Below are 9443 nucleotides of genomic sequence, written 5' to 3'. Positions count from 1 at the left end.
ATAAACTTACACACACTTTTACTTCTTTTTATATCCCTCATTATAAGACCTTGTTCATGACCCCAATCTTAGTCTACTAGTGCAATGCACATGTGAAGCCCCCATAACCTCATACATACTTAGTCAACTCTTTATGAGACCACAAACCTTAACATACAATTCATACATCCACATAACAAGTAAAGACAACTTCACTCATGTCAATACAAGACCTTCATCATATAGTCATTTAGACTAACATAGTGCATATAATGATAGGCCACATCATATAGGTTCATACCATGCACATCTTCATAACAAGTAAACCAATACTACCAAGTCATGCATATGGATATAAACATAATCATACATATTAGGTCACCTTTCCAGGACTTCCTAAGGATATACTTGTGCATTGTCTAGATGGATTCATTACTTCCACCTATCCTAAGTAACTTACCTTAAGTCCTCCTAGTTAGGATCCTATTCATTTACTTCCATTGTCCATTTTGCTTTAGGGAAACTATAGCCTTAACTGACACTAAGACCATAGGTACCAAACATGAAATTTGGTGTCATCCCCTCACATGAAAAACAGGGCATCTTACTTTACCAAGGTAAGACACGAGTAACATACTAGCATCTTAGGTATAGTTATAGAACTTTGAGGTAGATGTGAAAACCCTGTTTATCCCAAGATGGGGCATTATGGCTATTCACTTAAACCCTGTTTTTGCATATTAAGGCATTCTGGTTATCCACCTCATGAGATTTATGGTGACCTACCTTCCCACATTGAAAAGGGTTACACGCTCATACTCAAGTTCACTCGGTGCTAAGCTAAGTTCCCTTTATTGAAAACATTTATTATCAATTCTTCATAAAACATATGTTTAGGAGAGTCATCCCCTCATATGCTTAACTCATAGGTCATCGATTAAAGTTCATCAACCTAAATCATGTGAGAAGATCCTTTCACATGGACATAGCATATGTATTAGCACTATCTAATTTTGGATACACTTGAACACACCATTCAATACTCCTCTATTGACTAGATCATCATTCATGTGTGTGTGTGTATACATATATATGAGCAAACTTTTCGCACAACACCTTAAGTCAGACATGTTCATACATCATATTCATACATATAGAAACCAAAACTAGAACTATCATATCAAGGTAATATGTGCAATGCATAGGCAAAGTCTCATAATTGCCCATACAAGTACACCTATCAAGTCATACTAAGTAAGGAAACACATATACTACTTTCATAAACATCATCTTAATATTCATAGTAGTAGACACTAGTGAATATGAGAACTACCTTTCATTTAGACACCATGACCTATACTACTTATAACATGCATGTAAAGTGAGTGTGTGTACATTGGTCAACATGATAACAAAATGGCTATCAAAAACACATTGAGGCAACCACCCTCTTAGACCATAATACTCTTTCAAATATAGACCACACAATACATAATAGCATAGGAGACAAGTCAACTTTATATTACAGATAAGACTTCGAACTTTTGTTATTCATGCATTCACATAAGGTTACATAGGTAAGAGATTATTGACCATTTTAACTCATCAATGGAAGAACCTATACTTTACCATAACATGGATATACACATGCTTATACAATAGCTATACAACCTAGATCACAACTTGAATAGGAAAGTACGCATAAACTTCTCATAGTATCATCATAAGCACATGTTCATAAGTTCCTCAATGTCTTCAAGGCCATGGTCAACACATATATAATGATTATAAAGTAAACACCGCCACAATAAGTGAAACATACCACACAATACAATACAAGGCTTCATCAACTACATTAACATACAAAAGTAGAGGGATGTGCCATTCTTACCAATTCATCAATCTTTGATCATCTTTGATCAATAAACCTTTGTCATCATTATTAAATGTACATGGAAGTAACTAATTTTAATTTAAGCATGAGAGAAACCATGTACAAATCGTAGCAACATCATGATACAACTAGTGCAAAACATTACCATTGTTCTAGAGAATATATAGGCATAGATAATCAATCAATTTCCCTAGTCTTGTTTATCAATCAAGACTCATCAATAATGTACATGTAGATAAGTAGTCAAATAATTAATAGCCTAAACGAGACATTACTACAATTGCCAATAAGGTCGAATTCACTCTTAAGCATGCTTCATATTAGAAATTCATGGAAGGTAAGTTTACATAGGTTAATCCTATTAAAAATATCATGAATTGATCCACATTTAATCCTTTACATACAATTCATACTCACATTACATGATCAATTCATATAATAACTAACCTAACATCAAGATTACAAGTTACAATTCCTTAGACTATAAGAACCTAGTTTAATTCACATAAGCCATCTTTACTTCAATCATACAAGATTCATATCCATAATTCAAACATGATATTAACATAGAATAGTAGGTACAACCAACTTAACATGATCGAAATCCACCTTTATACAATTAAAGACCCACATTCTACAGTGATCACATTGTTAACTAGTCAAGGCATGTTCAAGCCTTCATACGTTGGTCCACATGGATTCTTCATCATCAATTAAACATCAATACACATAAATAAGAGTAGATATAACCACTTCAATGTAATAGAATCACAATTCAATCGATAACAAGTCAAGATCACGAAGCCCATGCAAGGACTAAATTGATTTAGGGAGGGAACATGGGTTCATCATGAAATTGAATTAAAATCACGTTCAAAACATTGCATTAGCATCAATTCGTCCTTATTTAATCATTAAAAATGTTTTGAGAAGGAACTATTGCTAGATTGAAAGATTGATCATAAAATATTTTTTGAAAACAGTGAGAAGAACTCTCCAAGTGAAAGGTTACATAGAGATGAAGGATCACCATACCAGTTATTAACTCATAAAACTCATGTGAAGCTCTAGTTAATCCTATTTGATTTTGGTGTTCATAACATATCATTCAGACAATCAGAAGGGGAATAACTTCAGGAAGCATGGCTAAGGAGAGACAATGCCCTACTCATGGAATCCCCGACACAATCATTCAAGAGTCATTTTATCGAGGACTAAACATAGAAAACAAAATGATGGCTGATCAAATTGTCTCAGGTAACCTAGTGCGATAATCCTATGGAACAACAACTAAACTCATGGACATTTAACTAAACCAAGTCAAGAAAGGACAATGAGAGATTTCTATTTATTAGCCTTGCTAACATGATTAGATGAGATGACAAAGAAAATTAAGGATCTTAGAACCCAACACCACGAGGAGGAGTGTTACATCCCTCCACACAACGAAAGAAAATTAACAGCAGGGAGGGTGGACTAGTTAAAGAAATGTTGGCACTTTTTCCCCAGGATTCCAATGATCATCAGAGGATGTTATAGGAGCTCAGGAGGAATGCCCTGGTGATTAACCAGAAGATAACTGTGTGTGTTACATTCATTCAAGTACTGTAATCCCAAATGACACAAGTGGTGATGGAGTAAATATATTCTTTATGGTATCTTGTAGAAAAACTAAATCTTCATATTCTAGGAGTTAAGCTCGTTTGAAGTTGACCCAAAACACATACTTTGCTTTAACTCTCAAAATTTTTAGATTTTAGTTATCTCCAATTTAGTTCTTTTAGAACTCAAGGTGCTACATCTAGTGATCTGACCTTAATACTAAAGAAATTTTTAAGTTCCTTGGCAAAAACTTACTCAGTATGAAGGATGGTTCAATTCTTAGCTTAGCTTTCCACCAAATGTAAATATCTGGTGTACTCAACTTTATCTCTTTGCACTACTGCTCTATTCTCCTGAGAGGGAACTCTTCAAATAGTTTCTTTTCAGTTCGTCTATCTCTTCCCTGATAAGTAGTTGTTAAAACATAGCCCCATATGTATGTCAGGAAAAGGGTTTTTCGTAAATCTTGAATTCCAACCCATCCTACCACTTCTTTGTAATCTTCACACTACGTCCAAAACAATAAGAACTTGAAAGTCCTTTGGAGCCTGCTATTTTTGTTCTTACAACTAAGTAGCGGGTGGGCATGATCCGAGCCTCTAGTTAAATTTTCCCACTTCTAAATGAGAATACAATCCTTGAAACTAGAGTTAGAAAAAAATCTATCAAGCCTTTAGAAAATACAAACAACACTTCATCCACCATTCCACCAAGTAAATAGGCTACCCGTACATTGAATTTGCAAAACATCACAGGCTTCAACACAATTATTGAAATCTTCAACATCAGTAGCAACCAGTAGGATCGATCCAATCTTTTCAGCACCATTCAAAATAGCATTGAGATCTCCTCCTAAGATTTAGGTCCTGCTGATCCATTGGACAGAGAAAGTATATCGTCCCACAAGTCTATCCTCATATTTTTATCACAGTTTGCATAAACAAAAGTCACCAAGAAAGAAGTACCAAGTGTTTGGCTACACAAATTCAGGGATAACTACTGCTCAAAATCACTAATCAAAGTAGTTGTAAAACCATGGTTCAGTATAAAACCAAAATTTTCCATTATAGTTGTGAAACATTAAAGGAATCTGTAGTCAAGTTCTGTATATGTTTATGTGCCTAGAATGTTGAAAAGGTTTAAGAAGTTCTATTAAAGAAATTTTATGGTATTTTTCAACATTTGTACTCTATGAAAAGCCTTTTGTGACTTAATAGATCAAATATTCCATATTGAAAGAGTTGGTTTGGTTCTTGTGGAATCAAACTGAATGGAAAATGAATTAACATTTGTACTAACAACATCATGCAATAGTTGAGTCTATGACAACAAATGGGTCTTAGACTTTTGTTGTACTTTGCATATGACATTCCGAAGAGATTGGTTCAGTAGCTATGGAAAAAGTGGAGGGACCGTACTAATGGGCAATAATGCAACATGTAAAATAGTTGGCATTGGTTCAGTTCGTGTTCGCTACCATGATGGAATCGTGAGGACTATTACAGAAGTCTGTATGTTCCTAATCTAAAGAAGAATTTGATCTCCGTGGGTACTTTGGATAAACAAGGATATAAGTACATAAGTGAAGGAGGAACTATGAAAGTGACTAAAGGATCTTTAGTCGTGTTGAATTCCAAGCTAGAGGATGGCCTTTACATACTTGAGGGAAGCACCATTATTGGCTTTGTAAATGCATCTAAAGTGCAGTTATCTAAGGATGACAATGAAAAATTATGGCACATGAGACTAGGCCATATTAGCGCGAGAGGATTGGAGATGTTGAGCAACCGCAACCTTTTGAATGGTGAGAAGATCAACACACTTGAATTTTGTGAGCACTGCTTCTTAGGGAAGCTTCAGCAATGGCAAATACAAGACATGAGGGGTGCTAGACTACATCCATTCAGATTTATTGGGTCATTCTAAGCTTCCACTAAAGAGAGGAAAGAGGCATTTTCTCACATTCATTGATGATTTTTCACGAAAGGTTTGAGTGTGTTTTCTGAAGGTAAAAACGGATGCTTTTGAAGCAGTGGAAGATTTTGGTTGAAATCAAATGGATAAAAGAATCAAGTATCTTCGCAAAGAAAATGGCTTGGAGTTTTACAGTGAAGAGTTCAATGATTTCTGTGAGGTTCATGCGATCTCAAGACACAAGACGATCAGGCACACACCACAGCAGAATGGAGTTGCCGAGAGAATGAATACAACTCTTCTTGAGAAGGCTTGTTGAATGCTCTTACAAGGCAAGATGTCCAAAGTTTTTGGGCTGAAGCAGTTCATACTGCTTCTCATATTGTCAATAAATCTATAGCATCAGTGATTGACTTTAATACTCCGAATGAGGTCTAGTCAGGTGAACCCTCTAACTATTCATACTTGCGAATATTTAGGTGTCCAACTTATTATCATGTTAATGAAGGAAAACATGAACCAAGGGATAAAAAGGCCATATCCGTAGGGTATTTAGATGGAGTAAAAGGATACAAATTTTGGAGTTTGTCTTTACTCAAATTTATAGTTAGTAGAGATGTTATCTTTGATGAATCCTCTATACTTGATCCTAATAATATTTCTGTAGAGTTATCAAGAAATGAGAATAACGAGTAGGTGAAGCTACCGGTGGAGCTAAACTATGAAACGCGATCAAGAGACTCAAATTGATGAATCAAAAGATGCAGATCTTGAAGAACTTGATGCCGATGAACCATACATAATTTCGAGGGGAAGGTAAAAAAGGAAGATACGGAAACTGAAACGTCTTATAAAGTAAGAAAATCTGATTGCACATGCATTTGTAGCTGCAGAAGAAGAAATTAAGGATCTTGAGCCCTCTTCGTATGTTGAAGCAACTTCTTCCAAAGATGCTACACAATGGCAATCACCCATGATGGAAAATATGGAGTCTCTTCACAAAAATGAGGCATGAGTCTTTGTCAAAATGCCAAAGGGTGTGAGGAAAGTTGGATGCAAGTGGGTATACAGAAAGAAAGAAGGTTTACAAGAAGCGGAAGATGTTAGGTTCAAGGAGAGATTGGTTGCAAAGGGTTTCAGTCAGAAGGAGGGAATTGACTATAATGAGATATTCTCTCTAGTCGTGAAACATAGCTCAATTCGCGTGCTAAGCATTGGTTGCACAATTTTATTAGAGCTTCAACAACTTGATGTCAAAACTGCTTTCTTACATGGTGAACTAGAAGAGACTATCTATATGAATCAGCCTGAAGGTTTCCTAGCTGAAGGAATAGAAGACCATGTATGCCAACTGAAGAAGTCTTTGTATGGTTTGAAGCAATCCCCTAGACAGTGGTACAAGAGATTTGATGCATTCATGACTACACATGGATTGTTGAGGAGTGCGTTTGATAGTTGTGTGTATCACAAGATGTCTGGTAATTCTATGATTTATATATTGTTGTATGTTGATGATATGCTTATTGCTACTAACAACATCACACAGATAAATATTTTAATGAAACTATTAAACAAGAAATTTGACATGAAGATTTGGAGTTGCAAAGAAAATACTTGGAATGGAGATTTCAAGAGAAAATGGTGTTGTACATCTTTCTCAGAAGAGGTATATCGAAAAAGTTCTTGAAAGATTCAATATGCATATGAGAAATCCTGTAAGTACACCGTTAGCTTCGCATTTCAGGCTTTAAGAGTTACAAAAGCCTCAATCTATGGATGAGGTGGAGCATATGTCAAAGGTTCCTTATGCTAACGCAATTGATGGCATAATGTATGCTATGGTGTGCAACCGTCCAGATATTGCCCGCTCTATAAGTATGGTAAGCAGGTAAATGGAAAATCCAGGAAAAAGAAACTGGGAAGCTGTCAAGTGGATATTGAGATATCTCCAAGGAGTTCCTGATGTTGGCCAAACCTTCCGGAAAAGTGAAGGTATTTCATTTCTCGGTTATGTAGATTCTGACTATGCAGGGGATCTTGATCGAAGGAGGTCCACAACTGGATGCATCTTTACTCTCGTTGGCAGTGTCGTTAGTTGGAAATCGACTTTACAGTCGATTGTCGCTTTTTCTACAACAGAGGCAGAATATATGGTAGCAACGGAGGCAGTGAAAGAAGCTATGTAGTTGAAAGGTTTGGTGGCAGAATTTAATATGGTTCATCCTGAATCAATTCTAAGATGTGATAGTCAAAGTGCTATTCATTTGATTAAAAATTAAAGATTTCATGAGCATACCAAACACTTTGATGTAAGATTCCATTTTATTCGAGATGTCGTAGAAGAGAGAGATATCAAGGTTGAGAAGGTTATCACAGACGATAATGCTGCAGACATGTTGACAAAAATAGTCCCACTTGCCAAGTTTGCACACAACAAGGACTTGGTGGGAGTATGCATCAAGTGATGCAACTCTGGGGGAACAAATGCTAGGTTGAGCTAGTATTTTCAACAATGGTTTGATTCTTCTTGTTTCTTACAACAGGATTGCCCTGTAAGCTTAGATGTTTTGGCAGGAGTTGTTTATACGCGTGCTCTGAACACAAACCATGGTGGAGATTGAAAGAGTTGGTTTGGTTCTTGTGGAATCAAACTAAATGGAAAATGAATTAACATGAATATTTGGTAGGAAGATAATTATTACAAAATAAAAGTCAAGATAGTATCATAATTAGTACAAAATAAAAGCCAAGATAGTATCTTGGTAGGTGAAATTTAGGCAAACCATAAAATGATTTCATATTCTTTACCTTGACATTTTTGACACATAGTGATGTCATGGATGACATCAATAGGATGAATTTATTCCTATAAAAAGGTAGCTCTTAATTTATTTCTCACCTTCTAAGGCATTTGTGTTCTCTCTCTTGTAGTATTTCACTTGTATTCTTTGCAGAGTGAAATAAATATTGGTGCAGTTGTTCTTTGATGGACGTAGGATCATTTTAATCCGAACCACGTTAAATATTGTTGTTCTTCCTCATTCTTTAATTTCATGTTTCCGCTAACACATATATATGCTTTCATAATTTCTTCATTGGTTGAGATCCTCCTCCTCTCTTGTGTTGCAATCTAATAGGTTGAGGAACATCTCCATTTCTTTGCTTTTTCCCCTTTGTTGCATATTTAAGATTTTTACTAACTCTCGGGGACAAATCAGCATCTCTATGTATTTGTTCTTCATGTTGGTTAATGCTGTTGTCTTCTTCTGCTGCTTCAAACAAACCACAAACACCCAGATCCTCTTTAACATTATGGTTTAGGATATTATGTAGCACTTCATTAGGGGATTCACTCCAACGAAGTGCTTCTTCAATAGCAAAATGTATTTCCACTATTGCTAGTGCATTATCCCCTGTAGTATTGTTATTGTGTTTTCTCCTCCATCCCTTCATCTCCCCAACTTGTGCATTAGTAGTTATAATTTCTGTTGCTTCTACCTGATGTAAATGATCACCACTTTGCTGATTATTTGCAAGGCTCTTTAGTTGTTCACCACCCAACTCGTATTCTTCTGTTGTTCGCAGTTTTCCTCCTGTATTTTCCACCAATTGTTTTTGATCTGCAGGATCGCATGTACTGCTTGCTGGTTTCTGACGGGTGTGCTGTCCAGTTTGCAGGGATTTTTTCACCCCCCAAGTTGGAAGGAGATGTAAGGATGGGATCATTACATGTTCTTTTGCTACTTGGTTTTTCCTCCATGGTGTACCTCTGATTTTCTTTTATTTTCATCTACAATATTGTATGTTTTGCTTGTTGGTAGTGTTGCTTGTTTCTGATTTCCATGCTATGGAATGATCTGAATATCCATTCTTTGGTGGACATTTGATTCTCAAATCTTTTCCCTTGCTTATTAATTCTTTGTGCTTCAGACATTGAAGTAATATTTTTATTATTAACATGCATCTGATCATCCCTTTCTTGTAGAAGTGCTTCAAAGGTGTTATCATTTGGTAAGTGTTTCTCCCTGCTTGTTCCCTTAATGTGGTGGTCTCC

This window comes from Solanum lycopersicum, chromosome 1, assembly GCF_036512215.1.
Source record: "Solanum lycopersicum chromosome 1, SLM_r2.1".
NCBI classification, from domain to species: Eukaryota; Viridiplantae; Streptophyta; class Magnoliopsida; order Solanales; family Solanaceae; genus Solanum; species Solanum lycopersicum.
This window is presented reverse-complemented; position numbering follows the sequence as displayed.